The 15,767-nt window shown below is 35.5% G+C and overlaps 1 protein-coding gene across 1 annotated transcript in view; it reads right to left on the bottom strand.

The window, feature by feature from the left end:
- LOC100378372 (kinesin-like protein KIF19) overlaps positions 1–15,767 on the bottom strand; it is a 66,574-nt gene that overhangs the window by 49,492 nt on the left and 1,315 nt on the right. The gene's annotated exons all lie outside the window — the stretch shown is intronic.

Genomic DNA, 15,767 nt, shown 5'->3' with positions numbered 1-15,767 from the left:
GAATACACACTATTAGGCCATTTTTGAAAAATAGACTGCTTCGTGTGTCAATCATGTGATGCAGGACTGCAGCAGCTCACAGTGAACTAACGTTAATACTGGAGTAAAATTACAACGTTAAAGAGAAGGCATACATAGCATGAACAATAATATTCCATTATTCTATGGTGCAATTTCTGTTGATAAAGTAGCAGAGTTTATACTGTCCTACATGTCATGCTGTGGGGGCATATTAGGCCAGGGCATCCACAGGGATGAAACACAGCATGTACAGTTCTCCTTTTAAGAAGCCTGTTACATTAATTGGATCTCGATTGCTATTCAACTGCCTCAGTGAAAAATAAAGCGGGATTGTTTCAGGGAAACATTCTCTTGAAATAGTGTGGATGCACTTTAGATTTTTCATACAAGAAATAATTATAAAATACTACTGAAAAACATGAAGTTTTCAGAACGGCGTATGAATACGTCCTATCCTGCATGGTGACAATTTTTTTAATGTAAACATGCCAAACAGAAAATATTGACGCACTAAATTCAAAACTTGGAGAGCTATACCCACATGCTGTATTAAACTAATAAGACAGTTTTAAGTGGTGCTTATTCAGAAAGTTTGTATAATTATTCGTTTATAACAGTTTCTGTTGAACTATACAATTCTGAGTTTTGTTATCATCCAGTAGAGTGAGGGTTATTTCATCAGTTATTGGGTGATCATGAACCCCAGAGATATTTAATTGACTCAGCTGGTATGTCATAGAGGAAAAATACATCCCTTTGATGATTTTGTTATATATGTGCAATGACCACTTGGCAAAGATAATTCAATAATTTGGTAAATAATTTATTGAGGATCTTGTTTAATATTAGTAAGATGAGCTGTCATTTTGTCTGTATTCCACAAACTGAATACAGATGTTTTAGTGAGATAATGTTGCCCATTCAGTTTTGAGAAATAGCTGCTTGAATTGCATGTACTTTGTTTACAAGACAATATTTTATCAAAGATCAACAGCTCAAACCAGCAAACATCGTCGTTTAAATGCATTTAGCTCAAGCCAGCTGGGCATTGAATGAATCAAATTGAATTTTCGACCACAGTTGGTCACATCTGTATAAACGCACAAGAAATTATCACCTGTTAATTAGGGAGAGGAGCTCCGTTAAAATGCTACCGTGTAAAACGCATTGGAGATAATAATTTATTAATCGGTGAGAGGAGCAGTAGTTTGGCTCCGATAGAATGCTGTTGTGTACACGTAGCAATAAAGGCCATGGCTTAAGATATTGGTTGGCCCCCTGTGTTTTGATTTTCACATGTCCAACTTCTTGTTTGGCATGTCAATATTTACATTAGAAAAATTGCTTGATAGAGAACATACTTTGCTACATGAAAGGAGTTCTGGGAATCTTTTTATACAATGCTCCAATCAGTTCACCAATTATAGCAGTATACAAGGTATTAAAATAAACACTAATAAACTGCCTGTGCAATGTTGGTGTAGTGAACAACTTTGGCCTCGAGACAAAGATCCCATAATACCGTTGAAAAAGGTAAAAATAAAAATGTATTTAGCACTATGGCTACCACTGATGGCTACAGTACAAAAAGATATGTACCAAGGACAAATGAAACAAGGTAGGTAACCTATGTTGACATTGCTACATTATTACTGTTATTAATAGAACTGTTACAGACTGTCAGGTGAGTAAACAAAACATATTTTATTACTGTCAATGATGGCTGTGAAACAGAAAAGAGGAACATGTACTGCCAATAACAGAGGCCAAAAATAATATGTACTTTGACTACGTCATGTGGATAAATTAGCGATAATCTAAAATACAATTATACATGTATAAGATTCAGCTTAAGATTGGGTTTCAACACAAGCCATGCACAGTTAGTTATATTTCAACTAATGCATCATGCTACTTTATTTTCAACATACTGGTACAGGTGGTAGCTATATGTGTACGTGATGACAGTCATGTCACTGACACGTATTTCATTGTAATTAAACTAATTTTTATGCAGTGCCGGAAATATGGACTATTTTACATATGGAAATGTACATTCCATGCACCATATTGCACACGAATATATTAACCTTTTGGTCGTCATAATATTTCTCGGAAAACTTTGATGCATTTTGGCTGTTTAAATGTTTTTTTCTATATTTATTTTGATAACTTTTGACCAAATGGACATAATTTTCCATTGGCTACAAGTTTTGATCAAAATTTTGGAAAAATGATGAAAATATTCTGAAGGTTTAAAATTGTGAATATGACAATAGTTGACTGTGGCTAGGGTTAGTTGCAGATTGTAACTATAAACCAATTAATAAACAATCGTTTTATTTACACAGGTATGGTTAACTATTCAGTACCATGTTCTGTTTTTTGTGTCTTTTTACGATGACGCAAGTTACATCAACATAATAGAAAAACAATGTGAACACGTTGCAGAAGCAAAAAGGGGCATGAATATGGCTGGGGCAACACTGGTGAACATTCGCAACAGGTGTTGTACATGTGTTGGCATCCTGAAACGAGTTTGAGTGCTGCTGTATTTCAGTTTATCTTTTAAAGCAGGCCGGTTTGCAATGTTGTGTCAAAAGTCAGTCAGTTTAGGTTGTTATTTTACATGAAATTATGCCAATTGGTTCCAAAACAGAACAAAAACAGTTAGAACACGGTACAGAAATATGTTTGACCCAAATCGATCATTGGTTTGTCCCTTATGAATTATTGGCTAACCCCCAACAAATTAATGACTGACCCCTGACCCCTAAGTATTAATGATTGACCTTTGAAGATTATCTTAGTTTTAATGCAACCTGTAAGAGTTTAATAAACAGATGTGCCTGATAAAAAATGTGCATATGAACAAGGTCAGGGGATTATTATGCTTAAAAAATAATTGATTATAATCCGTGTATACCATCTTGTGAATCAGCAGTGCTGTTATTAAACTTTTATATTTAACTAACTATCTACAGATAGTATTCGTGAAGTGTTTTCTAGAGTTTATTGACATTTAATTAAATGGTTCTGCATTGAAATGTCCACAGCGAATCTAACAAGTGGTTCTAATACTCATGTGGTCACGTACTAAAAGGCTTTCCTGAATGACTACCCTGACTATTGTAACTGTTCAAATAATCTTAAATATGGTTTTTCTGCCATGAATTTTAATTATTTCAAATTAGCAAGTATCAAATTGGCTAGTATCAAATATCAAATATTATATGTATGAGATGTGTAGATGATCAAAATATGGCTTAGTATAATGAATTTAGCATACAATAAATTCTGTAATTTGCAGCACACACACAGTACTGCAGCAGTCTTCACACAGACAGTATTGCAGCAGTCTTCACACAGACAGTACTGCAGCAGTCTTCACACAGACAGTACTGCAGCAGTATTCACACAGACAGTACGGCAGCAGTCTTCACACAGACAGTACTGCAGCAGTCTTCACACAGACAGTGCTGCAGCAGACTTCACACAGACAGTACTGCAGCAGTCTTCACACAGACAGTACTGCAGCAGTCTTCACACAGACAGTACTGCAGCAGTCTTCACACAGACAGTACTGCAGCAGTATTCACAGACAGTACTGCAGCAGTCTTCACACAGACAGTACTGCAGCAGTATTCACACAGACAGTACTGCAGCAGTCTTCACACAGACAGTACTGCAGCAGTCTTCACACAGACAGTACTGCAGCAGACTTCACACAGACAGTACTGCAGCAGTCTTCACACAGACAGTACTGCAGCAGTCTTCACACAGACAGTACTGCAGCAGTCTTCACACAGACAGTACTGCAGCAGTCTTCACACAGACAGTACTGCAGCAGTATTCACAGACAGTACTGCAGCAGTATTCACACAGACAGTACTGCAGCAGTCTTCACACAGACAGTACTGCAGCAGTCTTCACACAGACAGTACTGCAGCAGTCTTCACACAGACAGTACTGCAGCAGACTTCACACAGACAGTACTGCAGCAGACTTCACACAGACAGTACTGCAGCAGTCTTCACACAGACAGTACTGCAGCAGCATTCACACAGACAGTACTGCAGCAGCATTCACACAGACAGTACTGCAGCAGCATTCACACAGACAGTACTGCAGCAGTCTTCACACAGACAGTACTGCAGCAGTCTTCACACAGACAGTACTGCAGCAGTCTTCACACAGACAGTACTGCAGCAGTCTTCACACAGACAGTACTGCAGCAGTCTTCACACAGACAGTACTGCAGCAGTCTTCACACAGACAGTACTGCAGCAGTCTTCACACAGACAGTACTGCAGCAGTCTTCACACAGACAGTACCTGCAGCAGTATTCACAGACAGTACTGCAGCAGTATTCATACAGACAGTACCTGCAGCAGTCTTCACACAGACAGTACTGCAGCAGTATTCACACAGACAGTACTGCAGCAGTATTCACACAGACAGTACTGCAGCAGTATTCACACAGACAGTACTGCAGCAGTAATCACACAGACAGTACTGCAGCAGTATTCCACAGACAGTACTGCAGAAGTATTCACAGACAGTACTGCAGCAGTATTCACAGACAGTACTGCAGCAGTATTCACACAGACAGTACTGCAGCAGTATTCACACAGACAGTACTGCAGCAGTATTCACACAGACAGTACTGCAGCAGTATTCACACAGACAGTACTGCAGCAGTATTCACACAGACAGTACTGCAGCAGTATTCACACAGACAGTACTGCAGCAGTATTCACACAGACAGTACTGCAGCAGTATTCACACATACAGTGCTGCAGCAGTATTCACACAGACAGTGCTGCAGCAGTATTCAGACAGTACTGCAGCAGTATTCACACAGACAGTGCTGCAGCAGTATTCACACAGACAGTGCTGCAGCAGTATTCACACAGACAGTACTGCAGCAGTATTCAGACAGTACTGCAGCAGTATTCACAGACAGTACTGCAGCAGTATTCACACAGACAGTACTGCAGCAGTATTCACACAGACAGTAACTGCAGCAGTATTCACACAGACAGTACTGCAACAGTATTCACACAGACAGTACTGCAGCAGTATTCACACAGACAGTACTGCAGCAGTATTCACACAGACAGTACTGCAGCAGTATTCACACAGACAGTACTGCAGCAGTATTCACACAGACAGTACTGCAGCAGTATTCACACAGACAGTACTGCAGCAGTATTCACACAGACAGTACTGCAGCAGTCTTCACACAGACAGTACTGCAGCAGTCTTCACACAGACAGTACTGCAGCAGTCTTCACACAGACAGTACTGCAGCAGTCTTCACACAGACAGTACTGCAGCAGTCTTCACACAGACAGTACTGCAGCAGTCTTCACACAGACAGTACTGCAGCAGTCTTCACACAGACAGTACTGCAGCAGTCTTCACACAGACAGTACTGCAGCAGTCTTCACACAGACAGTACCTGCAGCAGTATTCACAGACAGTACTGCAGCAGTATTCACACAGACAGTACCTGCAGCAGTCTTCACACAGACAGTACTGCAGCAGTATTCACACAGACAGTACTGCAGCAGTATTCACACAGACAGTACTGCAGCAGTATTCACACAGACAGTACTGCAGCAGTATTCACAGACAGTACTGCAGCAGTATTCACAGACAGTACTGCAGCAGTATTCACACAGACAGTACTGCAGCAGTATTCACACAGACAGTACTGCAGCAGTATTCACACAGACAGTACTGCAGCAGTATTCACACAGACAGTACTGCAGCAGTATTCACACAGACAGTACTGCAGCAGTATTCACACAGACAGTACTGCAGCAGTATTCACACAGACAGTACTGCAGCAGTATTCACACAGACAGTACTGCAGCAGTATTCACACAGACAGTAACTGCAGCAGTATTCACACAGACAGTACTGCAACAGTATTCACAGACAGTACTGCAACAGTATTCACAGACAGTACTGCAACAGTATTCACACAGACAGTACTGCAGCAGTATTCACACAGACAGTACTGCAGCAGTCTTCACACAGACAGTACTGCAGCAGTCTTCACACAGACAGTACTGCAGCAGTCTTCACAGACAGTACTGCAGCAGTATTCACAGACACTACTGCAGCAGTATTCACACAGACAGTACTGCAGCAGTATTCACAGACAGTACAGCAGCAGTATTCACACAGACAGTACTGCAGCAGTATTCACACAGACAGTACTGCAGCAGTATTCACACAGACAGTACTGCAGCAGTATTCACACAGACAGTACTGCAGCAGTATTCACACAGACAGTACTGCAGCAGTATTCACACACACAGTACTGCGGCAGTATTCACACAGACAGTACTGCAGCAGTATTCACACACACAGTACTGCAGCAGTATTCACACACAGACAGTACTGCAACAGTATTCACACAGACAGTACTGCAGCAGTATTCACACAGACAGTACTGCAGCAGTATTCACACAGACAGTACTGCAGCAGTATTCACACAGACAGTACTGCAGCAGTATTCACACAGACAGTACTACAGTAGTATTCACAGAGAGTACTACAGCAGTATTCACACAGTATTGCAGCAGTATTCACAGACAGTACTACAGTAGTATTCACAGAGAGTACTACAGTAGTATTCACAGAGAGTACTACAGCAGTATTCACAGACAGTACTGCAGCAGTATTCACAGACAGTACTGCAGCAGTATTCACAGACAGTACTGCAGCAGTATTCACAGACAGTACTGCCACAGTGCTATCTGTCTCTGTTCACAATTTTTGTCATTATTCTAACAGTAATGTAATGGATATATGCACCAGATATACATTGATCAGAAGACTGTTTCCTGACCTGCGGGAGAAATATCAAATGTCAAACGGCTTTTTTCTGCGATAATGGACGCCTTCTGGCAAAACTACAAGACTCACAGAATGTAAATGAGAAGTATAAAGCTTCACAATCCATAGTGGTACACCCACCAACTACATCACTAAAGCAGTAAATCAATACATATATACATACATCTTTATTTATGTTAAATCTGGGGACATGCTTTCAATTTAATACTTAAAATATGAAATATATCATCTTTTAATTCAACAGCAAAGTTTAATTTATGTAGTATAATAAACTGATTATTATGATGAGTTATTAAATGACATCATAATGAAGTGTAAGAATGTTGTTAGCGTAAGTCGCCGTAAATGAATGTATTAAAATATCTTTGATAGAAATAAATACTGATTTACACTTTTATAACGTAGAAATGACCTGTGCAAGCCATGCATGCTCACAGTTTGCTCTGAAGTGACCTCACTAAGATACACAGTAAAAAATCAATATAAAACGAATAAATCCCTAGTTTAACTACAATTTCATCAAACGCAAAATACACTTTACAGAAGCAAAGTGAGTTAATTTTAATCATCTGTTGGAAAATGTGTGAACAGATTTACTCACCAGGTTAGTTTAGCTCAAAGTCGAAAAAGATAGTTCGGACCCGAATCTGAGATGAATCATGTGTGAAGATGTTATGATGACAATGCAATGGCAGTTGAGTAAGGCGTGAAAAGGAAGGAACTTTGAGTAAAATATAAAACCTCACATGACACATGAACAGATTGCAGGTTTATCTAACTGATAATAATATTTATAATAAATGATAATAATATTTACAAACTGATCCAACCCTTAGTTTCTTAGCATTTGTAAACAAGGCTATTGTGTATGATAGTTATTTAAATATGTTCAATTATGCAAACAGCTTGTATTTACATGTTACCATGGTAACAGTATTGATCAACTCCAAAATTTACATTCCATCCCAAGTACTGACATTTCATACAAACCTTTCATTTGAATTTGAAAACACTTATTTGCTTGAATTAATTATTTTTATGCATGTCCTCCTCCAATAGAAGTGCACATATATAACAAATTGCATTATTTCATTTTGGATTATTGAATTTATGTCAGCACAAGCATTACTAATAGAGAAAATAATATTGAAAATAACTGCACAAGTTTTAAAAAAGGTATTACATGTAGTTGACCAATGGTTGACCTCATACTGTAAAACCATTTATTTTCACTAGCATTTAATTTTGATGTTTTGAGCAATTATCAATAATTTTACTGAGAAAAAAAACGTTCTGTTGTTATTTTACATGTTCATGTGGAATTAATTTAGCGAAATTTACTTTAATATCAACGAAATTCAAAACTATTGAATATTTAATGCCTTTACACTTACAGTATGGTATAAAAAGATTCACAGACACATACTGTTTACTATGTTTGTTGTTGTCTGTTGTTGAACCACACATAGGTAGTACATTTTCTGAAATTTCTTTTTTGATGTACAAGTAATAAGTCAGCTGATTTGAGTACAACAGTGTCTCAATTACAAGTGAACCAATTGTACAGCTGATCCTAGAATTGAGATCTATCTGAATTCACCAAGTCGGTAAATAACTCACTTTATTTTAAGTTCAACTAAATTGTAATTAGTGTGCAGCAATCCATGAACTATTTCACACACAAAATAATCTGCCATAGTTACAATGAATACAGCTACCAAGTTAATTACCAATTAAAATACAACAACATGCACAGACGTAAATCCTCAGCGACTACAATGTGTTAAAGGCCCCATCATGAATCCCTGGGATCATCTCAATTCATTATTTGCCATAGTTCTGATGTATTTTTTTTTACCTCTAGGTAGTTACTGTTGACTAGACTAAGAACTGAAAGAAACGTTTATTTTCAATTGGACATGTATGATTGGTCCTCACACTTGATTAATTTTCAAAGGGGATATATAATTAAATGTTATACAAGCAGGTTAATAGTTTAAAAAACAAACAAAAAGACCAGACTACTATACACAATAAAATTGAACCTTTCACTCATGCATTGTAGTTATAACACTCATTTCAAAGCTTGTCATTAATTACCATTGCAGTATATGAGTTACCAGAACATGCTACAGTGAGTATTCAGTAAGTCACCATAACACAATCTAAATATCTGCAATGATACATGCACTTCTGGTGCTCACAATTATGACACTAAGTTAAAAAAAATACTCATTTTTTCCATCTTCAGATTGCCAATTTTTCACATCATTCGCACAATAAAGCCGTATAATTTTTTTTCATACTTTTAAAAAAAATTAATCAAGATCTGTAGAAAATGGGAAATTATGTCAATTTTGACCAAAATAAATTATAGAACAAGAAACATATTGGCTGAGACAGCTAAAATAAATTATAGATTTGAATTACAGAATTCAATATCATTATCCAGCATTATCGAGAAACTGGCTTATAGTACTTCTGAAGTCGATAATTTCATTTTTCGCTAAAAATAATAAAAATATTTACTAAAACTAGAGAATTCAAGTTATCATCAGCAAATAACATATCTGAAAATATTTTTTCATTATATTTAATGTTTTTCCCAAGATGCAATGCTCAGTAACGATCAGTTGATGGAAAACTAGAATTCAGCTTTAACTAACATAATTAAGAAACATACAATAAATATAGCAGTAAAAGCCTTCAAGCAAAAAAACAGCTCAAATCTTTATGACATAATGTAGTTTTTGAATTATTTTTGTTATTAATATTACATTTTATTATGTAATAAAGTGCACAAGGGAGTAGTAGGAGAGAAAAACACTCAAGTATTAGCGATAATCTACACTATTAAATCGGTAATATTTTTTATCACTCCAGTATTTGCTCTATTAGAAGCGTATCTCTATTAGATGTGAAACAAGTTGTCAGAACAATTTCACAAAAATAAATCTGTAAAACAAGTAATTAAAATACAAATACAAGCAGCCTCATGGCTGAGATAGCTACGCTGTGGACATTTCAATTAACGAACTGAAGATACAATTGCAATTGGACTTGCGGTTTTCAACAAGAAGTCGAAAATATCACTTTTACCAAAAATTACAAAACTATTCACCAAAATTAGAGAATTAAAGATATCATCACGAAATGAATAAATCTAAGAGAGGTCTGCGCATAGTACATATACACCAACTTCTAAGTATCATAGCAATAACAAGTAAAAAGTTGACACGGACAACGGACGCCAATGGACAATCACTCATATGATAAGCACATTAAGCACATTCTAGACAAGAGAAATCACATGTCCTTCTTATAAAAGTAAATACATTACTTTTCTACCAATCAAATCGCTTAAACATATATTCTGTGAACCCTGAGAAACGAAAAGGCCAAGAAGGGCATGAGAGGAGACTAATCTGTGCCGCTAGATAGAATTAAATATATGGACTTACAGGCGTCATTATACATTTGAACAAAATAAGTATGCATTATAACCCAGGGCATCAGTTAGTTATGCATCAAGGGCAGTCAGAGAGTGCAATCTGCATTTTACCCCCAGGATGCTGACTTGAGATCTTGTACGATAAAAATTAGTTGCATGGTGATTGAACTACTAAAGTATGCCGAGTAGGTTTACTGTACAGAGCCCTCTTTACTGTGAACAATGAATAAACCAAATTTACTTTATAGTAATATTCAGAATCTGAATCCACGATCTCTGATCAATATAGAAAAAAATTCTCGGGACTCTCTTCTCAAATTGTACTTTCAATCATTTTTAGTCAAATTTCTGATGTTGGACAATATTGAACTTGAAGACATATACATGTACAATGTAACTGTGACTGGCCTATGCATGTAACTAGTGGATAAAGGGCCCCTGACACAATTACCATTATAATCACTTCAACCACAGAACAATTGTTAAATATTATAATGTATAATAGGGGACTTTATTCATATTTATTGATAATCTGCTATTAGTTTTTTAGTGAGTAGTCAGTGACACAGACAAGGATATAATAAAACAGACTAGATAAAAGCAATATTATATTGATAAGTCTGTGGAAGATTAGACTAGAGACTAAAATATGCATAAGAATAATGTCAAATGAATAAAATGTATATTATTTAAACAATTTAATCAAACATCACAAAATAGTAGTAGTGATAAAAAGTCATAAAAGAAATATTGACGCACAGCAACATGTTTCCTTGATATCAAGAAATCTTATATCCATTAGATAGATATACATACGGACATATTAATCTGCTAATTATTAATTTAATCAGTTGTATAAACAAATACTTTTCCTATCGGCTGAGATAGCTCCGCTGTTAGCAATGCACATTTCAATTAAAGAACAGAAGATATCATTAGAAAATGAACAATATATATAGTATCAAAACAATCAGACTTGTAATAAAAATATCACTTTTTACCAAAAATTACAAAAATATTCATCAAAATTAAAGAATTGAAGATATCATTACAAAATGAACAAATCTGAGAGAGGTCCACATGTAGTACCTATATATGTAATATCAAAGCAATTGAACTTGCGGTTTCCAACAAGAAGTGAAAAATATCACTTTTTACCAAAAATTACAAAAATATTCATCAAAATTAAAGAATTGAAGATATCATTACAAAATGAACAAATCTGAGAGAGGTCCACATGTAGTACCTATATATGTAATATCAAAGCAATTGAACTTGCGGTTTTCAACAAGAAGTCAAAAATATCACTTTTTACCAAAAATGACAAAAATATTCACCAAAATTAGAGAATTAAAGATAGCATTACAAAATGAACAAATCTGAGAGAGGTCCACATGTATTACCTATATATGTAATATCAAAGCAAATGGACTTGCTGTTTGAAGTAAAACATTGACACGGACGACGACGGACAATCACTCATATGATAAGCTCCGCTCGACAAAGTCGACAGCGGAGCTAAAAATGGCCTTTTACTTTGTTAGGTTTCTGTATATTTCACTACACACAAGTATAAAATATCAAGGTTCCAGAATTCGACCCTTGACCTGTAAACTAATATTACAAACGAAATTAACTCCTTATTTGCAGCTCAAGGATGCAACTTGTTTATTATTTCACAGCTCTCAGCAAGCTAGGGATTCAAAAAATAAAGCCTACAGTTACGTGTTTGTTTTGATCCAAATAACTGTTTCCCCGCAGATATAGCCGACTCAATGCTAAGAACAAGTGAATGTGTGGAAGTGGGTGGATTGCTGCCAGTGCAAACATTGCAGTGAATAGAGGTTTAATTTTAACACAGTCACCGACAAGCAGTTAGAATGATGTATTCACAACATTGATAAAGTAAATACTGTAACTGTAGTATTATTGTCATTTGTATGACATGTTCTCGTTCCTAAGCATTTATCCACCCGGATTATGTGTGAAATTATCTGTACGGTACGGGTGTTGTCAGATCAAACGCAATTAAGCAACTGAATAAAACAGTCTGATTGCCTGTCTGGCCAACACACACTGGGTACAATTCTCACGCACATGACTGCAGTCTTTCTATGCATTCAAAGATCATATTGTTGTAATAATTAATGATCAAAATAGTTTATTAATGATAATAATACACGTATAATTGCTAGAAAAGATCATATCTCTAAAATTGAATTTATTTAATTAACTGAAAATTACTAAATAAATAATTATTAAAGTATTATTAGCCAATGAAATAAGTTGCATTTCCTTTGTTCAAATGACAAACCAATAAATCTGACTGTTATTTAAGGTTATGTAAAATGAAGTTGTATTCTTTATTTACTTATCAATGTTGGTTCAAATTTATATTGGCGCGATGAGTTTGGTTCTATGGGTGCAAAGATATTAAATCTACACAGAGAATATTAAAAACAAAATACTTATAAAACAAAAACGCACATACAAAATCTAAGCAAAGCAGAAAAAAATCTCAAAAAAAAAAACCTCAAAACTAAGTGAAAAAAAAAAGGATGATTTTCACAGTTTTCAAAGATGGTATCTCTAACTCTGCTGGTCAACTAATAATTCATTACTCAAATATTAATGTAGAATGTTAACATGCTCTTTAAAATTACATAAAATGGTGTTCTCACCACTGTTAAGTTTTTAAAGATTCTGTTATCGAAACCCATCAAATTTACTAACAGTCAATAACATAGCAAATGAACAGTTACAGTTTATGACGCAAACAATTCCAAACTACATTCCTTTGGAAGCCAGCATTGCCCTGAGTAACAACAAATAAACTGCCAGTACATTTCCAACACATCAAAGTTTATTGTTTTTGAGCTCTGACCTTACAACATTGTAATGATTCATCTCAAGTTGTTTGTAATAGTTAGGGGGGGGGGGCTAAAATTTCCTTGATTTTTCTTGTTGGTTTGAGAAGTTTTCTATATTCATTACACGCCTATCTTCAATAAAAGTGAATAAATAAATCAAAATAATAAAATTATCATATTTAGCTATAAAACATTTTAATAACAATGTAAATATAGCATTGGCTAGCGTGCTCTACATCACTAAAATAGTTTTAAATGTATTAAATATAAACTGATTTTCCATTTTTATTTTCTTGTTTAGTTGTTTTATTCTAAGCTTCATTTCACACCCTTGGTTTTAATTTAGTAAGATTACTAGTAGCAATGTGGTGATGTGATTGTGCCGCTTAACAATGATCATGAGTAGTTATACGACGTATCTATCTAGTAGCTATGGTTTATTTAATTTGTAGTACAGTTGTGGCAAATCCTAGGGTGTTTCTCCAATCACTGTCACTTGAAAAATTAAATTCTAGATGCGTACATGGTGCGGTACTTTGATATCATTACCATACCATAGCCATGTTACGGAATATAACCAGGGCAATTCTTGAATGCTCATTCGGCAATTCAGGACAACCGTGGTAAAGTCAATTTAAAAACCAGTGAACAATTAGGACCTTCACCGATTATCCGGAATTGTTGACGTGTTGAACATTGAACTATTTTTAATACCTTTTCTCAAACTGTTTTAAGGTCTCAACAGGTAATTAGCGAAATTGAATTACTATGCCATGCCCTATGTAAGGTACAGATCATCAGAACCAGTACAGACAAAACAAGATGAGCACAGTGACTAATAAAAGACTGGAGATAACCGTGTGTTTCATGATGTGGTATAGCTTTATATCCTTTAACCAGCTTTGGGTATATCATAAACAACACAACTCCAATGAGTGATAGTGACGTAGAAAACAGCCAGTAGCCGCCAGTCAAACTAACCACTAACTTTGAATAAAAGATTTTTTGCTTTTTAGCACTAAAATAAAATGCATACATGTGGACAGACAGTGGTTGTGTTGGGACTACTTATATTTCCCATTTTAATGTTATAACTTGAAATCAAATCTACCGTACTTCACTGAGTGAGCCATCATTTTTGTAAGGAAGAGTCTGCAGTATCATTTCAAAATATCATACAGCATGTATCTAGTGACAACGCTTACCAATTAATACATACTTTTAAATGTCTGGGCTCAAGGGGCACAGTTAGCTAATTAGACTGAGGTCATTGTGGGTCAACTACAGTCTGTGACAAGTAGAATAACTTGCATAAAATGAAAGCAATAATGATCATTGTTTACTACAAGATCCAATTTTGTGGGAATTTGATCAGAAATTTTTTTTAGTCCATATCAACTTTCTTAAATCACATGGTTAAAATTTCCAACTCTGCAAATGTAATCATTTTTTTTTTCAGGCCAAAAATAGGCACATTTTTTGTTAATTTTAATTTCTGCGTTAATTTTGGACCAAATGGAAATAATTTTTGTTGGCTTTTTTGAAAACAATATGGAAATAAATATGCAGGTTTATTTTGTGTGAAATGTGACATAAGTTGGCTCTTGATATTGAGATATGCATATATTGTAGCTGACTTATTCCAATATAAAAACAATTGAACAGAGCACCATACGTCATCATGCATAGCATCATTTCTTGCATTACATAGTTGACACAAATGAAAGCGATTAATTGATACAGTCACAGTATCAGTTGCACACTGTGGTTTTCATAAATACCTACTACAAGATATATTTACTGTATAACCACCGTATGGTTTCTGACATCAAAACAGAAACATTGCCAGCTAGGTTGCTGACTGGTTTACTATTCCCATTTTGTTACCAAATGGAAAAAGTTGGGTCAAACCAACTAACATCAAACTAATACTGAGGGACACGCTGAATACCAATACAAGATAGAATTTCCTTTTAATTTATTTTTACTAATCGTATAAATTGCTGTATAACAAATGGCAAAGCAATCTTAAAAAATTTAACATTAAAATTATTGTATGATGAGACATAGTTGCTGGTGGGATTCTAGTGGGTACATTTAACTGCAAAGCACACCCTCCTAAAAATGGTTTGATCTTTGTAAGAAACTCAGGAAATTCAGTCAGCAGCTAATAGCAGGCAATCAGTAAATTGCGGTTTTGGTTGAAAACAATATGGTGGAGACAGTAGAAAATAATAAGGCTCAGGAACAGTGTAATCACTATTGAAGCAACACAAAATTAGAGATCAGCAACAAAAGTCAAAATCTATTACAAAATGTGTATATCCAATTTACAACAGTTCTAAAAAGGCAGTCAATAAGAATTTGGTGGGAATATAAAACTGAAATTCTGACAAAAAAGTAGTTTTTACTCATTGCCCAATGGATTTAAATGTTGTCGCTATTCAGGTGCACAGCGGTACCGGTATATAATTTACAGCGCATGGTTGCCAAGCACGTTATTTTACGTAATACCATGTAGTAGCGGGGCAAGAACGTTTATTCAAAAAAAA

Source organism: Saccoglossus kowalevskii, chromosome 8 (genome assembly GCF_978046115.1).
Source record: "Saccoglossus kowalevskii chromosome 8, keSacKowa6.1, whole genome shotgun sequence".
Lineage (NCBI taxonomy): Eukaryota > Metazoa > Hemichordata > Enteropneusta > Harrimaniidae > Saccoglossus > Saccoglossus kowalevskii.
Note: the sequence above shows the minus strand (reverse complement) of the source record. Positions and strands in the feature narration are given on the sequence as shown.